The sequence below is a fragment of the Tachypleus tridentatus genome, chromosome 6, assembly GCF_004210375.1.
Source record: "Tachypleus tridentatus isolate NWPU-2018 chromosome 6, ASM421037v1, whole genome shotgun sequence".
Taxonomy (NCBI): Eukaryota; Metazoa; Arthropoda; class Merostomata; order Xiphosura; family Limulidae; genus Tachypleus; species Tachypleus tridentatus.
Window position 1 is genome coordinate 105,639,281 of NC_134830.1, and position 19,058 is coordinate 105,658,338.

Below are 19,058 nucleotides of genomic sequence, written 5' to 3' on the forward strand. Positions count from 1 at the left end.
GGTACACTGTGCCTTTCCTGTGCATGAGTGGCACGTCAGCTAATTGTATATACTTTTCTACCTTTAATGCAGAGTGTAATTCTAAGAGCCTTTGTGTAAAATTAAAAAAAGAATATATAATTACATGTCAAGGTAAATTTAAACAATTCATCTAACTGTATGGGTTACAAATAGAGAACGGACAGAATTTTCAAAATTTATTCAATCAAAATATATTGTTGTAACAGCAGCTTGAATGTAGTTTCAATATATTTTCATTCTTACGATAAAAGCTGGATACCTCGTTTACGTGGTGACACCTAAGAGCTTAATTTCATTATTTATTTCCATACTACAAGATGGCCGAACCTGTTTCAATTACCAAACACATGGGTATTCTTGTTCTCGTGCGTTCAATTTCAAACTACGTAATCTTTTTTAGGAATATAAAAGCTGAAAAAACAAACAAATGAGGTGAAAAAGTTCATACAATAATTTTTTCTTTAGTAACAATTTATACAACACTTGCCTCTAAAATTGTTCTTAAATAAACATTGAACAACAGTTAATTTCATTAAACTAAGAAGTAGTAGTTTTTTCCAATATATAAATAAATATAACTCATTTATGGCCAGGTGGTTAAAGCACTCGACTTGTAATCCGCGGGTTCGAACCGCCGTCGCACCAAACATGCTCACCCTCCCAGCCGTTGGCAGTGGGTGATGCTGACTTGCTGTCTTCCCTCTGGAATTACACTGCTAAATTAGGGACGGCTAGCGCAGGTAGTCCTCGAGTAGCTTGCGCGAAATTCAGTTTTCTGTCTACGTACCAACATAGCAGCCCTGAGGTAGAATACTTTTGTTGATTTCTATTTTCTTTGTGTATAATGCCTTTTTTTAATCGTTTTTTTCAGGATCATGTCTGAAATATCGTTAAATACACAAGTAACATTTCAATAAATAGCTGAAGCTAATCCAAAACCTATATTTGAAATTGTGAAGTTTCCCAGGCTTTTATGTTTCTAATAAATTCCATTAAAATAAACTTTATTTATTATTTTTGTTATCATACTAAACGAGGAGATAATCCATAACGTAGTTTAATTTATCGAGACACATACTTTTTACAGCTTGCTAAACTAATTACAAAATACGAACCTATTCAGATTCAAGCAAACAACATTCTTACTGCTCCGCATGCACCAACGACTTAAAATTTGGGAATATAGTGGATTCATGATAACTTAATTATTGAATGGATGGAAACATCGGAAATTTGATTTACTCTCTGCTGAAGTACACGCATCGCTAATTATTTTCACTTTAGTAATTTCAAACTATCACCCTTTGTTACAGAAAACCGTCCTGATTGCGTCTGTCTTAGCGAAGTATAAACGAATAAGCTGTTGAGGACCATGAAATTTTCGAATACATGATAAAGTAGGAAAGAAAATACAAGGTATATCTATTAGAAAATCGCGTCTCAACGCAAAAATAAAGCTGTGATCAGTATGGTGCGACTGAACGCACGTAAGTTTATAAACGGGCGAATAGTAATGTGTATCGTCACAGATAAACTCGTTAGACGCTTAGTTTGTTGCGTGCACCTGACTAACAACATCAAGCTGAGGCTTATAATAAGGTGGTACTTGTTCAAACAAGAACACTGTAAATTTGAAATTGGTATAGCCTGATTCTTATTAATTAATGTTGATTGATCATCACAGGGTAAGTACAAAACGCAGTAAGCCTTGGAAGCATTTCGGCGAACCAAGTAGTCGAAGGTAGTGTTAATAAGTTATATACATCTCTAACTGGAAATTCTGTTTATACATGTATGATAAAATAAATACATAGGAAAGTTGTTGTTCGAGAATATTAATGAGAAAAAGAAAAGGAACAAAAATATTACCGAAAACATAAAAATGGCGAGTGCATATGTTAACCAATAAACTTGCACGTGTCAATTAACTTGAGTTTTTATTTCACCTCTGATAAAGATGTTATGTTTACCAGATGTCATCAGAGGAGCTGCTGATACACGATACGCCCCTATTGCTTTTTGTCATCAATATAGTGAAGTAAATGATGAAATGTGAATATCAAATATTAATATGTTAGGAAACTAGACATATCATATAGTTCACTTTAAAATGTTCCCATTAACGGAAGCTCTAAAATACCTATGTATATAAGATTATAAGGAAATGTACTTTTTATTATAAGTTTCGATGAAAAAAAATATGTCTTCTTAGTTTAACTGAATGTTTCAAACTGTATTCAAAATTAGAATTTGTCTATAATTTAAAGTTGTTAGCAAATGTTCTAAGCCGCAAACCAATTTATAAGTTCTATTGGGATAACTGAAGTATCCACGATGCATAACATTTTCCCCCAGTAACAGAGCGGCATATCTGTGGACGCTGACTTACAACGCTAGAAACTGAATTTCGATACCTTTGACGGGTAACGCATAAAAATAGTTACCCTTGGGACTGTGCGCCTTGTATTAGATAGCGCTACGCAAGTATTAATCTCAGTTGAAGAAGAGAAGGTAGAGCTGATAACGTTGTAGTTCCACAAAGTGCAAGAAGAACACACGTTGATAAACTCTTGTTGCTAGGTGATTATAACAGGTGATCGTAGTATCAGAGATAATGTCTCTCACAACATGTATCAGCATGACTTGTCTTAACATAACTAGATGTAGTACAATCGATTTAAACACTAGTTCATTAGTTTTATGTTTAATTACGTTTCCTAACTATTTATTTATAAATCTTCCTGAGAAAAAAAGCTCAACGGTGATTTATTAGTTTTATATTCAATTACATTTCCTAACCATTTATATGTAAATAGTCCAGAAAAAAACTTTATTTAAATATCATGCAAGAATTGAAATTTACTGTTCTACTACTTTGACTTTATGTTATCAATATAACTTGACAATATATTTCATTTTACACAAGATAATTTTACTTTTATCTTACATGAGTTTCAAAAGGATGTTACTATACTTATGATAACTTCATCAGTGTTTAAATTTAATTATGTTAAGACATTTCTAATTGACGTCATTAACATTCAAACTTCACCCTTATTGGCTCACAGCTAATAGTATGCCTTACTGATATAGGAAGGTGATTACTAGGACGGAAAATGTTATGAAAAGAAAAGTTGAACAACACAAATATAATACCCAGTCGCTATCTATGTATTTTACATTATACTTAATGTTGTAAAAAAAACGGCTCAAACTGCACATAATCATATAGTTCCCACACAAATTTATTGTCTACTTTATTTTAACTAGAGTTTGTATATGTCACTTAGTCAATAAGCAAACAATGTGTGAAATGTATTTGACTTACGATTTTATTATTCAATGCAATGAATTATATGTGCACGTACTCTGATGGTGACAGGGTTAGCTCTTTCTCATTAGTTTCGATACAAGTTCAGACATATCCTTTAAATACATGAATTTAAAGTCCAGTCAAATCTGGATCATTTTTCAAATATAAATATTCTGTCCCTATCACCGTTAATAACCACACTGATGCAGTTCTACTGCATGGAAATAAGAATTATGAACCAGCCTTTAAACATCTGAACGAGACATTTCGTCAAGTACCCGAGTTCGTAGTGTCAGCTGGAATCGTCGTATCTAATATTAAATACCGTAGTAAATTATGTAACGTTAATAGCTAATATAGTGTTTTAACCGAAGCCTTAAAATATTTCCAGTCTACACTACGATCTCGGGTACTGAACGATAGATCATGTGCAAATGTAACTTAAGAAAGTCGTTGTACGTTTAATACTTGTTAAAAATAAGCTTTCTCTAGAACTGTATGATGGGTAAACGTTGATTTTCACAATGTTTGTCTTCAAATTTTATCTGGCATGAGACTTTGACGCTGTCCTCAAACACCAGCTTCCAATTTTGTTTTTCTTTTTGTCCTTCATAAATAACATTGTAGTGTCAGTACTTTCATCACTGTATAATCATTTACCTCCAAAAGAATTATTTGCATCAATACCCACAATATTATTTTAAAAGGTTATAACATTATCTCTTCTATAAACGTAGGTAACTGTAACTTAAGAAGACCATTGTGTGATAATGCGTTATGACTTTAACTTATAACTGATACTACAGTGAAGTTTACTAAATTTTCATATTTTCATAAATCTTTTATCAACTTCATTGGCATTTAAAACTTAAACTTCATTACATTTGAATAATTACACATTGAAAAAGTTAGACTATGACTAGTTCTTATTGGGTTCTGTTTGTAAACACTGTTAGATTCAAACAACAAATATGTGGTTAATCGATCAAAAACAGAACGTACCAACTTATAAACAAAAACTAATTTCCTAGTGTACCATCAAATATTGATAATTTCGAAAATGTACATTTACCTTTCTGTATAGTTATATAAATTACAATACTTTAGAGATAAATCTCATCACGTTGGTGAATGGTTTTATGAGAATTTATAAAATGATTTCCCATAAAAGATAGAAATAGATATGTCTTTTCTTGTAGACCATGCCTTTTGTCGTGAAATTACAAAACTGAGAAAGATATCACAATACTGAAAAAGTCTGCTTCATGGTACTTATATTAACAATGGTAGAGTGAGGTAACAAGGTATTTATCACACTATCTGTTGTTTACATCGCACAAGAGTTAAAGTCATTGCTCTATGTTGTTATATATCAGATGAAGCATACCCTTTTTGTTTTCATTATATTATAGAAAACCGATTGTAACCGCCAATCCCACTATTCGTTGTTAAGAGAGTAGCCCAAGAGTCAGCGGTAGGTGGTGATGACTAGCTGCTGCCTTCACTATAATTTTACAGTGGTAAATTAAGTATGGTTAGCGCAGATAGCCTTTTTGTAGCTTTGCGCGAAATTTAAAAAAAAGCCTACTGCTATACCTGATAAATGGAAAATTCTCTCTCTACAGTGTTAGAATTAATTTAACTTAGCTACTTGTATGTGTTTTCTGTTTCATTGATGTCAATACTCTTGTAATACATAAAAGTTTTTAAACTAGTTTCTTCGAAATAGAATGAATTATATATACAGTTTTACATACTTGATAAAGAGATTGCTAGTGCAACAACTATCATAGTGTTTTCCAATCGGCATTCTTTCTCTTTTTATCTTTACCAATCTAGTCTTTATAGAGCAGCCAAAAATCAAGGCATTTGATGAGTCATGTGACTTACCATAAATGACTTCCTGCGTTTCCTCTTCACCCCCTTGACAGAAAACAGAGTTGGATATTATATCATTCATTGTTAGGAAACTGTTCACATACAACAATCAACTTAGCGCCCACACGCTGAATTAATAAATGTGTAGATATTACGTTGGTGGAAATGTATATATATTTATACACACACATTTAAAGAATAAATATCATGAACGTAATTCATGAACAAGATATAAAGAGAAGACATTAAACCTCTCGGGTAATCTCATGCTCTACTGCTTTGTAGTTTTTTCTCGCCATAAAAATATTCTCCAATGTATAGTTGTTGTTCATGTTGGATTTTTAGCGCAATGCTACACAAAGGACCATATACCTCTGTACACTGCTTAGAATCGGACAATGGATTTTAGCGTTGTAAATCCGAAAACTACCGCTGATCAATATAGAGCAATATAGAAATAAAAATAAAATGTTATAAGTATGACTGTACTTATGGTAACTTTTTAAAACTGTATAAATATGTACGATGTAGGATCAATAAGTTTATAAATTGCTCACAATAAGGACTAATGAAACAATATTGTTTTTGTAATGTCCTACATCATTTGTAGAATCGCCCATTTAAAGTAATCATGTTTTCTAAAGCAGATTTCGTGAAATAGGTTTTCATTTAACCGTCCTATAAAAAAATATATAAAGCACGATGCTCTTAATTAACATGTTAATGAGCTGATACATTCATGATATGCTAAAAATACGTAGGCCCAAGAAGTCTTGATAAAACTGAATTAGAATCTCTTATAACCCGTGTGCTTTCGAAAGGTCGACCTTTCTTCCCAGACGCAATGAACCGATACAAATATTTATTCTATTGTGTGATTATTGTGTAAGAGCATTTTAAACTTTTCTGACTGAACTTCATATTTTGTTTACCAGAGTTACAGATTAAATGCACTTACCAGCAAACTGTACTTATTATTATATATATATAAATATATATCGCATAACTATTACAACCCAGACGCATTATTTTGTTGCATTTCAAAATATCATCTGTATGGTAGAAATACTGTTAGAGGACTTTTGGAATATAAGTCAGTATATATTACATTTTGTGTTATTTGAAAAGATAAAACGAAATTTATGCTACTTACGTCTTTTCTGGTAATTTAATAAATAAACCTTAATATCCAAACGTGTGAAAACTGCGTTTTTGTCTCACTGCTCTATCTTCAAGTTTACTGTACTTTCTGGCTAATGGAGGCAATCAAACTGGAAGCAGGGAAAACAAAATTACGAAAGAAATAAATGTTAGGATTCACTAAACCACAAGAAAGGTCAACGATTCCCACGTAATTGAAAAAGGGAAATCTAAGATCATTGGGCGAATTCTTGAAATATTCTGTACGAATATGTAAGATAATGTTAAACATAAAAGTAAACTGAAAAAGTTTTAAAACAAAAGAAAATAGTACTATCACGGTAGAAAAAACATGTGTGTAAGTAAGAGAGGGTGGGTGATGAAAGTTAGCATAACGTCAGGATATGTCAGAGAATTGTGTGAAATCAGGGAAACATGGCGGTACAGAATATAAATTTTAGTCATCAATGACCTGTCTCATTCCTAACAGGACGGAATAGCTCAAGCTTTGAATGTAAATATAGTGAAAGACAACCCATAGCTACAAATTACAAAAAATAAAATATATGAAATCAAAATTTCTGTGAAGTGCAGAAGCTGTTTATGGCACAGAAAGTAAGACGTCAAACTTAAAGAGACCATGTAACAACATGTCCATCTTTGTTTCCATAAAACGCAAAACTAAAACAAAGCTAAGTATCACAATTGCCTAAGAAAACATACATATTAGCTTCATGAGTTCCTCTTTGCTTTTTTAAGAGGACTGTCAGCACATTCATTAACAGTAATCTTGGTTTGTCTAGAATCCAAATAAACCAGTTTTGTAGTTGAGGCCATACAGCTGGAAAAGTTTTTTGCCAACCAACACCAGCGTTGGTGGGGGAAAGAAAGTATTTCAAGACTCGAAGACAGTAATTAAACTGAAGATGATAAACACATAAAAATAGGCATGTAAGATAATTCAACTAAAGGCATTTTTCATGCAAAGCATATGTGCAAAATTACATGCGTCACTTTTCTAATTAGAAAATAAAATTTATACAAGTATGAAATTTCTAAAAACGGGTGAGGCGGCAAAAATTAAGATGGTTAGCTCGTGGAATCTATTCAACAAGAAATCAGACTAGCAAAGCATTGAGTCAATTACATAATAGGATCCAGTAGCTGAGTAGTATTACTAGATTGTAGCTTGCTATTCATTCAGGAGGAGAAAAATTCAAATTATCTTCTGTCAGTTCTTACAAAAATATCACCATTCATGTATCGTAGGGCCATATGTTTGTATTTACCCACTATGAAGAGAGAGCATATAACATATTTAAAAATTTTCAAAAAAGTGTGTAGTGAAGATTTCAGTTATAACCTCTCCCTAAAAAAAAAAAACAATATTACCGCGCTTTTCCATTCAGTACAAAAACTTACTGTAAAATTACTTCTCATGAAAAATGAACAGAATATCTGCCTGTTTAGCTGTTTTCCTCTCTACTTTAAAATTTTATTTTGACACGTTAGTAACGTGGATAAAGATTTAAACTCCCATGCTCAAAGAACAGAGATGGACAGTTGTATGTTTAACGGCAAAAAGCTAGACATTTGCTTCATTGAGATTCCTTCTAACGGATTCAACATAGAACAATATCTTGATAAAAAGAAAATGTGTAGGGTTTTTTTCGGAAATAGCTTCGCAATACTTATTAAACTAAGCATGAAAAAGGTAAATTACCATAGAATATTATAACAAGAGTAACAGTGAAAAAATAACCAAATTATATGAAATATAGTGAGACAAAGAACCAACTTTTGCCAAAGTTGTATTGTATAGAAGCACGTTCCCTTAAGGGGAAAACAATTATCGTGAAGTCAAGAAGTAACAATGTTCAAATGAGTGTCCAATAAAGTTCTGGCTCTGTCATTAAGAAAAATCAGTTTTTTCTCTGATAAGTCCTTCAAGGAAGCATTCCAATGTCTGATCATTATTGCCTGTAGGAGAATATTCCTACAAAGGACGGTGAGCTCTCAAGTCTTCAAAATTTAGATGTTGGAAGAATAACCTAAATTAGCAAAATTAATTTTCATTAACCTGTTGCCAAGATATTATCTGTACAGTGTGCAGCAAAACACGATACAATAGAGTGAAGCAAATATGATAGCAAGTAAACAGATAGTCGTGATAAATTTTTCTACGAAATACACTAATTTCGAGTCATATCCCTCAACTCTTCGCGCTTTCTTTTGTAATATACTGAGAAGAAATAAAATTGTGAATGAATGCTTTTAAGCTGCTAGAGAAATTATTTTACCGTGTTATGAATGTTGTGGCCCTTGAGCAAATCTATTATTAGCCTCTGCAAGAACATTTGCAAATTTCTCCATAAAAGCTTGTCCTTCCTGATGTGAAAGTTCGTGGACTTGTGTATTAGAATCGATCACTTTAGTTTTACAACTAGCATAGTTGGTTGAAGACTAGCCTAAAACAGCCATTTCTAAAAAACAAGAAGAAAACCTTTGGAAATCATATTTCAGACCACTTTCATCAAGTCTTCAATTCAGTAGCAGTGGAGGTTTTGCTTCTCACTGAAGAGAGTGATGGAAGAAAGAATATCTGCAGAAAACTTGAAGGACTAGATCAGAGAATCATTTTGCAGTGGTAGAGATACAAGATGAAGCAACAGCAAAGTCCATATAATCACCTATAAAATTATTCTTAAGGATTAGCTTAGAAGATTTACCTATTAAAATTACGTAACAACAAATATAAATACAAACCAATCAAACGTCAAGAAAAACATGCCAATGAATAGTGGGGCTGATCCTCATGTTATATCACCCCCACGACTAACAAGGTAACTATGTTTGTTCGAAGGTGATTCGAACCCACGGCCTTCAGATTAGGAGCCCATCGCTGTAAGCACCTGGCTATGCCAGGTCATTTCATTTCTATGGTTATTAGTTAGGTATACGTAAGCTTTCAAATTGGCTTTTGGTATATATATCGTCAAATTCTACGAATCCTTCTTTCAAATTTTGATTTTGCCAAGAAATAACTAAAACGTTTGTTTTACTTTACCTTTCGCTATTCTAAATTAAATTTTAGAATAATAATTAATTCAAGAGCATCTAAATTAAAATAAACTCTAAACAAATCCTTATTCTCAAAATTGTAGGTCTAGGTGGAAAATCCTATTTCTATCTCAATTTGATTGATTCTTTAAAATTAAGTACACAACGAAATATCTTTGCTCTGCCCACCACGAGTATCAAAAGCTGATTTATAGTGGTGTGAGTACACAGACATTCTGCTGTGCCAGTGGGGCGGGGCTATCTTACGTTCATCAAAAATGTTCACTATTTTTCAAAATCACAATTTGCTAGCGTTTTAAAGAAAATACGTGACATTCAATGTGACCTTGATCTTTGAGCTACATTCATCGAAAGTTAATCAATTTGTTCTTAGAAGTTTAATTTTTGTACAAAACCTGGACAAAATTATGAGAAGCCTTTTTTCTAGTTATACTGTTTATACACAGATAACGCAGATCGGTAAAAGCAATATCACTGTATATCGGTATGGTGATTACCTAAAACGCTTATCACATAAAACTCTTGGGTTTTATGTACCACAGTCCATGTACAAAATTTGATACGAGCATATGACATCTCGACTAATCAAACCTGGATTTATTGCGGAGTTAACGAAGTAAGCATAAGTTGCCTTACACATATAACTGCCTTTTACGAATAAAATGTTATAATAAAACATTAACAAAAGCACATAATCACATAACAGCACGTGCTCTGCACTTTAGGGCGGTCAATCTTTGTAAGATCGAAGAGGTAATCTCACTATTACGTCATACATCAGTAACTGAAGAACTACTGGTGATGGTGACTCTGTATTCTCTGTAGTATATCAGTTGCTCTTACGGTTCTTTGTTCAATAAACAATAATCACAATCCTTCAGAGTACGGCTCAGTTGAAAACTGCGTTTTTAATTGTGATAAAACTTTATAGAATCCTCCACTTTACTAGGGTTTGTAAAGAAACAAATATTTACATAAAACTCATTTTATTTGCATACTTAAAACAGGCTAATCATGTCCCAGGTGATTGATTTGTTACATTTATAGTCACGTTGTGATTAGTCCACAGCCACTGAGTAGCAGCAATAACTTCTCTGACATTTAAAAGAACATAGTGTAGAGGGTGGAATACATTATATTAAAAACATTTTCAATATGCAACCGCAAGCGATGTAAAGCTGCTGTGAAACAGTACGCATCAATACAACATTTTGGTATTGCTTGGCGTTACACAGGGTGAGTGATACCACAAAAATTAAAAATTTTGGGGAAGGTATAAAAGAGGCTCTGGATGGATTATGGAAAGCCTTACAGGAAGATAGTGTGCTTTGGACATTTTTAACCTCACGGCGGAGCCTTTGACAGTAGGGTTTGAGACTTTATAAGAAGTAAACAAACATTGTCTATATCTTTCGCAGTTCTTAAATACTTAAAAATTTAAGTTTATAACGTAAACATTTTGTTCTTAATACAATAAATTGTTAGGTTCAGCCTGTCAATATATCTATACATATATTTGAAACATATTACGTTTTAAAACTATATACATCCACGCTTTGACGTTGGTGCTTATTGTTTGAAAGATAATTATTTTGTGTACATTGAAACGTTATCTGTCCTAGGTTTAAATAGAAATGTTTTAGCATGAAAAAAACATTGAAATCCGAATATCGATGAAGACTTTTCTTTGCATATTTACTTTTGAATGATATAGTTTAAAGACCAAAGAATTGCTTTGTGGTAGGCATTAATAACTTGAAAACCAACTTCTAAGTTGAAAATCGTCATATGTTTTCGTGATCTTATTATTATAATTCCGACATAAATAAGTGAACGGGGTAAACCAAAGATAAATAAATGTTCACAATTTACATATATACATTCGTTCCATGAACAACCTATATTTAGACTCTACAACTAATTATAATGTCATTCCTGTCTCTTTTCATTGAACACTTTAATATTTTTATAGATTATTCACTAATATAAACGCAAATCAAGGTCAGAGAATAATCTTGGTTTGGTTTGTTTTTGAATTTTCCGCAAAGCTACACGAGGGCTACCTGCGCTCGCCATATCTAATTTAGCAGTGTAAGACTAGACGGAAGGCAGCTAGTCATCACCACCCACCGCCAACTCTAGGGGTACTCTTTTACCAACGAAGAATAGAGATTAAACGTCACATATAACGCCCTCGCGGCTGAAAGGGCGAGCATGTCGTAAAATAATGCTTTGACTCAATGAAATTTTAGTCACACCCAAAGAAATATATTACCTTCGATTTACGGTAGACATTTTAATTCTCCTAAGTTAGATGTTTATTAAGTTAAATAAGAAACATCAAGTTTGTACAAGTGTTTTCATTTACAATCTAATAGATATTTAAGATAAGCTTATTAGATCGACCTAAACTTTTTCGTTAATTTTGCTATTTTATGTTGTTAACAACAATTCCGACATCTAAAGCACGATAGACGATAATCCAAAAGCTGGAACGAAGAGATGGTGATCAAATTCCATGTTTCTAGCAAAGTAATTGATTACTTTAAGTTTCAATTTGTCCCACGGTTATATAAAACTTAATTTAACTACCGCTTGGTTGACTACGAAAAATTGGCCTTTCCCATATCGTTAATCACATAAGACTGATATGTGAAGCACGGAGATACCATCCTAGTATTGAATTCCAAGCATAATCAAGGCTCAAACATGTATGTTTTGAATCTTTCAGTAATCAAAGATCGTAAGAACAATATTTCTTGTTGTCCATATGAAACTATGACGTTATTTCGAAACTGATTACTTCTTGAGTTTATGCGATATACCGACACTGTACATTTTAGTAGAAATATTATCTCATAAGTAATATCAATAAGATGTGGACTTAAATGCTTTCATTAGTACCCTAATCATATTCTTATATTAATTAATAATATATTAAATTCTGGGTTTTTATTAGAAAATCATCGCAGAACATAAACTTTCACAACAAACATGAATATGGATGAACAGTAAACACAAAATGTGTATTTCTTCTACAGATCATGTAAGTAGAAACTATTGACTTATTAAGATATAATAAAAATCAGAATGAATATGTACATACATATGTGTGTGTGTATACAAACATGGTTTGGGTAAAACTATCATAATATTTGCGTAATTGCCTCTAAATACGCTTCCTTATTTATTGTGCTCTTTTCACCCTTTTTATTAACTTTAAATTGTAAAATGTATAAAAAAATTCCAGATCTATATTGTTTTCTAAATTTATCCATATAAATATTGGAAAAACAAAATATGATCATCTTTATCAGCATACTTTATATTGTATTTGTTGAACTGATGTTTGTACACCTAAAACTACTTACACAGAGATTAGAAGAAATGTACTATATCTTAAAAGATATGACACGTTTTACTGTTATTTTCAAAATGCATAGCAAAGCTGTCATTGTTGCAGGTGGCATGGCCCGCTCTCGCCTTCATGAATTATATACGTTTAAAATAATTCCGCTGGTGGTTGTTAATCATAGTTGTTATTGTTGTTTATACCGAACAACAATTCTTATCGATTTCGAGTCAGCTGTCATAAAACTAAAAGAAGAGCATTTAGGAAGCACGTAATCTGATATGGGTTACGACTTTGAATGTGTATGTATTTGACCACAAAATACTCTGTCGATAAAAAATAGTAGATTAACTCTTCCATTACTTTGACACAAATGATATAAACCACATTTAACTGTCTGTGTGTTTATCTTACAATGTCCTTAATATTTCCCGTTGACAATACATGTACAAAATAAAACATCCATAAGTCTCTTCAATGTTTCATGATAATTGTTTGCCATATTTCACTATTTTATTAACTGTAACGCGGAAGTATCAAAGAAACTTCAAGTTAATAAGCAGATAAGTTATGCTAGGTTTAGCATATATGTGAAAAGTTATACAAATGCTATTTTTGTTTCCAGAAGTTTGCGATGCATGAAATATAAAGCTGCCTCCAGGCGTGATATATAACTTCAACAATTTTGCTGTGCAAAATTATTGGCGGTTGAGCGTCCAATACTCCATTACATATTCAACATTATGAATGTCATTTTAAAAGTACTTACTGCAATTAACTTGTTGCAATTCATCCATAAATATATTACAAATATGGCGAATTTCGATAAACATATGCAAAGCTTATTTAATGAGAGACAAAACATCTCCAAACCATTTTTAACAATAGTCCTGATGAAGCATATTATGCCTAACAAGAAGCATAAAACAACATAAAATTCAAATTACAAGTATTATGACATAAACATTTTCGAAGCATGTTTATACTGAACTAAGTAATTATCATCGCAAACTAAGATTGAAAATAAGCCCAATCTTGCAACTATAACGCAATTATTATTGCTTCACTGCATGTGCTCAGGTTGTGTAATATAATATCTATTAAGTTATCAATGTGAAGATATTACAAACATTTAAGAACAAATTATGGCATAGTACAGGATATGCTTTGTCATAAAACGATGTACTTCATTAAATAAAATACCTGCAAAAGGTATAACTTACACTAATCTTCTTCTATAACAGACAATGGTTAATTTATTTAATTTTCCAAAGCACCATATTAAGATAGCTCAGTTAACTGCTTGTTTTTTTGTTTTGTTTATGAATTTCGTGCAAAGCTACTCGAGGGCTATCTGCGCTAGCCGTCCCTAACTTAGCAATGTAAAACTAGAGGGAAGGCAGCTAGTAATCACCACCCACTGCCAACTCTTGGGATACTCTTTTACTAACGAATCGTGGGATTGACTGTAACATTATAACGCCCCCACGGCTGAAAGGGCGAGCATGTTTGGCACGACGGGGATGCGAACCCGCGACCCTCAAATTACGAGTCGTATGCCTTAATTCACCTGGCCATGCCGGGCCAACAAGGACTCGAACCCTGGACCGTTAGGTTAAAAGCCTAACGCTCTATCGACTGAGCTATCCGGGCCGAAACCACATCGTGCTATCTGCTCACCGAGGGGAATCGAACCCCTGATTTCAGTAGTGTAAATCCGTAGACATACCGCTGTACTAGCGAAGAGCAGTTACCTGCACGAGATGTATGTTGTCACACTGTTCTCAAATATCTCGTTCATATGTGAATACATTTTAATACAAATGGGCAATCTGACAGCGTAATAAAAAGCTAAGCTTTCTATTGGTGCAATTGTTCGGTTTTTTAAATCGATAGTAAATAATTGGTGAAATTTAATTTGTTTTTTTGAAAACGCAGCAAACGGTCTTACTATTTATAATATTATGCCAAGTACCCCAAAATACTTACTGGTTTCGGATAGTGTGATATAACTTGTATTTGGAAAAGTCGTAATTCTCGAAAACAAAAATGTTGACTCCACTGCTAAGTCTCCCACGCTGGTACAGTGGTAGGTGTGTGGATTTACAACGCCATATTCACGGCTTCGATTCCCCTCGGTGGACTCAGCAAATAGCCCAAGATGGCTTTGTTATAAATATCCACACACACCCTCAAAAATTATAAGACAACGCACTTTCATATTTAATTATTGTTGATGTCCAGAAAATAATATTAAACAAGATATTGCTTTTTTTCTGTATTCATATTTAACCTTCACTACTATATTAACTAGAATTAGTAAGTATTTTAGTGTAGGTTTAAGTTGTTTAATAATCTTATTAATAGTAAAAAACCAATCGTTGATTTTTACAACAACAGAAGGTTAAATTAAAACTGCTTCACTTATTTATTCCTGGGTGTTAAAACTAATTCACCACAAGAAAATATCCTCTTTCTTTTGTCAGACTGTCCATTTTTGTTTGGAGATGTCGCCACTAATGAAACGATTTTCTAAAAACGTTCCGAATGCATATACATATATACCGGTCGGAGGCAGGTACTACCGTAATTGTGCAGTCAGGCATTTTTTAAAGTAACAGGTGATTCAACAACTATATGTTATTACGTATAAACTACTGAAATATACTGTGACATTTTCATAAGGAATATGTTTACAAAACGTAAAGATAATTCATAATTAAAACCTTACGTTTAATGCATCGTTGATAAAATATTATATGGTAATCGTATCCTATGTATACACACAAACACGTGCATATATTTGTAATGCCATTATTAATCCAAGACCTTAAGATGGAAAGTGACATCGTGTTATCGCCGAAGACTGATGATTTTTCTGTCCACATCAGGATTAATGTTATTGGAACAGACTAACATCGTGTTCTTTTAAATAGTGACTACGTGTACACTAAATACTGATCTTTTTGTTCTCGGGTACTGTCTTCTTCGTTCCCTTATTCTGAGTTAAAAAAGGGGAAAAGCAGTAACATTAACACTTAACCAAGAGAGAAAAAAAACACACGATAAGTTTGGCATAAAAGACAAGGAATTAGAAATTCCTGAAAGTAATCTTTCTAGAAAAAGGGAAATTCTCTCGAGGCTAATTAATCTCTGTCACATGATAAATAAATTACCCTTCTTCAAACAATGAGCCCTTACTAATTCCAAAACGTCACCGCTGATTGGTTGTTTGATACGTACGTACTTCATACACATCAAAACTATACAAAAGGTTGCACACTTACAAAAATTTATTTATGTGTGTGCATATAAATTTATCTATCAAGATGAAATAACCTCTTGCACGTTTCAGCATGTATTGAAACTTTCGTTGACAGCCTTACTTAGATTTTTTTCCCTTTCACTCGTTTATTTTACTATTTAGATATCGCCAGTTTTATTTCTTAGATCAGGTTACAGCCACTTAGTATATAGTGCAAATTTTTTCTACTGAAAATATTCCAAAGTTCTTAGCAGTAAAAAGTACATCATTTCTTCGAGCAAAAAAGCATGCAAATAAAATATATCGAGTTTATTGTATAACACATAAAGATGTTTCTTTATATACAAAACGATTAATTTTGTTTGTTTAAACAGTTATAAGCATTGACAAAAAGACAAATTCGTTAATACTATGGAAATACAATCATGCATTAGCGTGGATAGGAGAAGGAGGATTTCCCCCTGCTCGTACTTCATTGTACGCTGTATTTGGCAGGCCTAAGAAATGTGGTATAAAGCAAGTTTTCAGACAAGTTGTGTAGAGAAACTCCTCTTGTTTAAATAATTTTTGGATAATATGATTCATAACACCTATTACAAAGGCATTTGAAGTAACTTTTAATAATATTTTCTTTTTTTTTTCTAAAAATCGTAATTATTGGTTAAATTGTATTCTCTATAAACCAATATACAGTTAGTAGTATATTTCTCAAAAAATGTCACTACAATTTAAATTTGCTTTCTTTCGAACAACCCTGGACAGGAGGTAGTCTTGTGTCACTGACGAGGTGCTTGCCCTCTATCTGTACGGAAATTCAGTTTTTAGTTTTGTGTGTTTTTAGACTTGCTTGTAAAGTTTGCGCAAAAATTCGAAGCAAACAAAAAGTAATCTAACAAGACATAACCATGATTTTCTTTAACTTCAACTTTAAAATAAGTTTTCCGATTTTCATTAATTTTATTTTTCGATTTATCCTTCCACACGTAATAAATTATAAATGACTTTCAAGAACAGATCAAGGAAAAAAACAAACATTAAATCACAGCAAAGTACCTAAGTATGTAATCGTAAGTAAAGTAAGTATCTGCATTAATTTATAGTTTAGTATTATTACAGTATATTGGAAAATAAATACCAAAAAAAAAAAGAAAGGTGTTATTTACCTTAAGGCGCACTGAACCCTCTGCAGGCCAATGTACTCCTGTACTTTTATATTTTGAAGTAACACATTCTGAGCTTCTCTGGTTGAGAATCTATATACGTTGCTTTATTTGAGGGAAGAGCAGTCACATATACTTGTCTTTCCACGAAATTTAACACAAATCAAAACGAAAAATTATTCAGAAATGCCACCATGAAATCGTATATTGTTGATCAAACATTATTACTTATGTAACTAAATTTATATATATATATATATATAATTAACGAAACATATGTTTTCAGCTATAAAATTACAGGAAACTGTAAAAAATAATAAAGAAGAGAAAAACAGAAGAGTTAGAAGGTTGAAGTATTTTGTAATGTTGCTATTATTTAACTATTCAAGGCAGAAAATATAGCCAAAAATGATAACAGAGTATTAATAAACTAAAAGATGACAGACGTTTCAATGAATATTGTGAAAGACCCGATAATGATGTATTTAAATATTAATTGTGACTGATACACATATATATACACTCTATCTATACCAGATATCACTTGCTTATGTTTCAAACACTTTAAAATAAAGTGGAAATCAGAAGTGTTCTTTCATAAAATGTCTAAAATCACGTTTTGCATAATAAAAGTTAAATCTTTGGTTCCTAAAATATTTTTATGAGATAAATTCATTCAATTAAACTATAAATATTAATATCATCATTACTTATACTGTAATTTGCAAGTAAATTATTATACATTCAATGAACCTTTGTATCCATATTGTATTCAAGAAAGTCTTGCAGAGTTAGTTTAAAATATGTTCAGTAGCACATCGGTATGTCTGCGGATTCACACCACAAGAAATCAGGTTTCGATACATGTGGGATAGGGGAAGGACAGAGCACAGAGAGCCCATTGTGTAGCTTTGTGTTTTATTCCAAACAAGCAAGTAAGTTAACTACGTAGCAAAAGTTTCTACTTACAGCCACACAAAATAAACGTCGCTCTCATCCTTCTCATGTGGTTATTTTTTTTAGTTCATGTATAATATTTATCCACGAAAATATGGATAATGACATCATCAGCAGTTAGGACACTTTTAAGTTCTTGACAACTTCAAACATTTCTATTATAATGAAACATAATAACATCTATATTTAAGTTTTTATTAGCCAAAAAAACAAAAATACTACTTTGCATTGTTATTTTTTAAAAGAGATTAACAAGAAACAAAGATACGTGGGTTGCTCAGTGATACGATTTTACGTAGTACAATTATGGAATAGGCTAAACTGGAAAAAAGAAAATCACATTGATTGTTTTGTATGTTGATCTTACAGGGAAGAAAAATAGTATAGTTTTGAAGAAATCATTTATTTGTAACTTTAATCTAAATCAGAAAAACGAAAAGATACGATTCGCAGTTATTAAAGTAGAACAAATTTAAGATGTTATAGAGTTTGCCGAAAGAAGAAACTTTGTTAGAGAAAAGAAGAAAATGTATTTTTAATTTTGATACAACATTCAACCTTTCATATACGTCATAACCACTGATGCTACAAACTTTCTTTTATATATATATATATAACCGTCTCAAACATTCATTTTATTCTATCTGATCTCCCATTAATAGCGGCCCGGCATGACCAAGCGTATTAAGGCGTGCGACTCGTAATCTAAGGGTCGCGGGTTCGCATCCCCGTCGCGCCAAACATGCTCGCTCTTTCAGCCGTGGGGGTGTTATAATGTGGCGGTCAATCCCACTATCCGTTGGTAAAAGAGTAGCCCAAGAGTTGGCGGTGGGTGGTGATGACTAGCTGCCTTCCCTCTAGTCTTACACTGCTAAATTAGGGACGTCTAGC

General features: G+C 32.4%; 1 long non-coding RNA gene across 1 annotated transcript in view; it reads right to left on the bottom strand.

The window, feature by feature from the left end:
- Positions 1 to 18,127, bottom strand: part of LOC143253240 (uncharacterized) — a 78,264-nt gene extending 60,137 nt beyond the window's left edge. Inside the window, exons 1-2 of the long non-coding RNA XR_013029468.1 lie at positions 17,964 to 18,127; positions 17,214 to 17,315 (exon numbers count right to left, since the gene is read on the bottom strand). This is a non-coding gene — a long non-coding RNA (uncharacterized LOC143253240). The remainder of the gene's footprint in view (positions 1 to 17,213; positions 17,316 to 17,963) is intronic.
- Between the last annotated feature and the right edge of the window lie 931 nt (positions 18,128 to 19,058).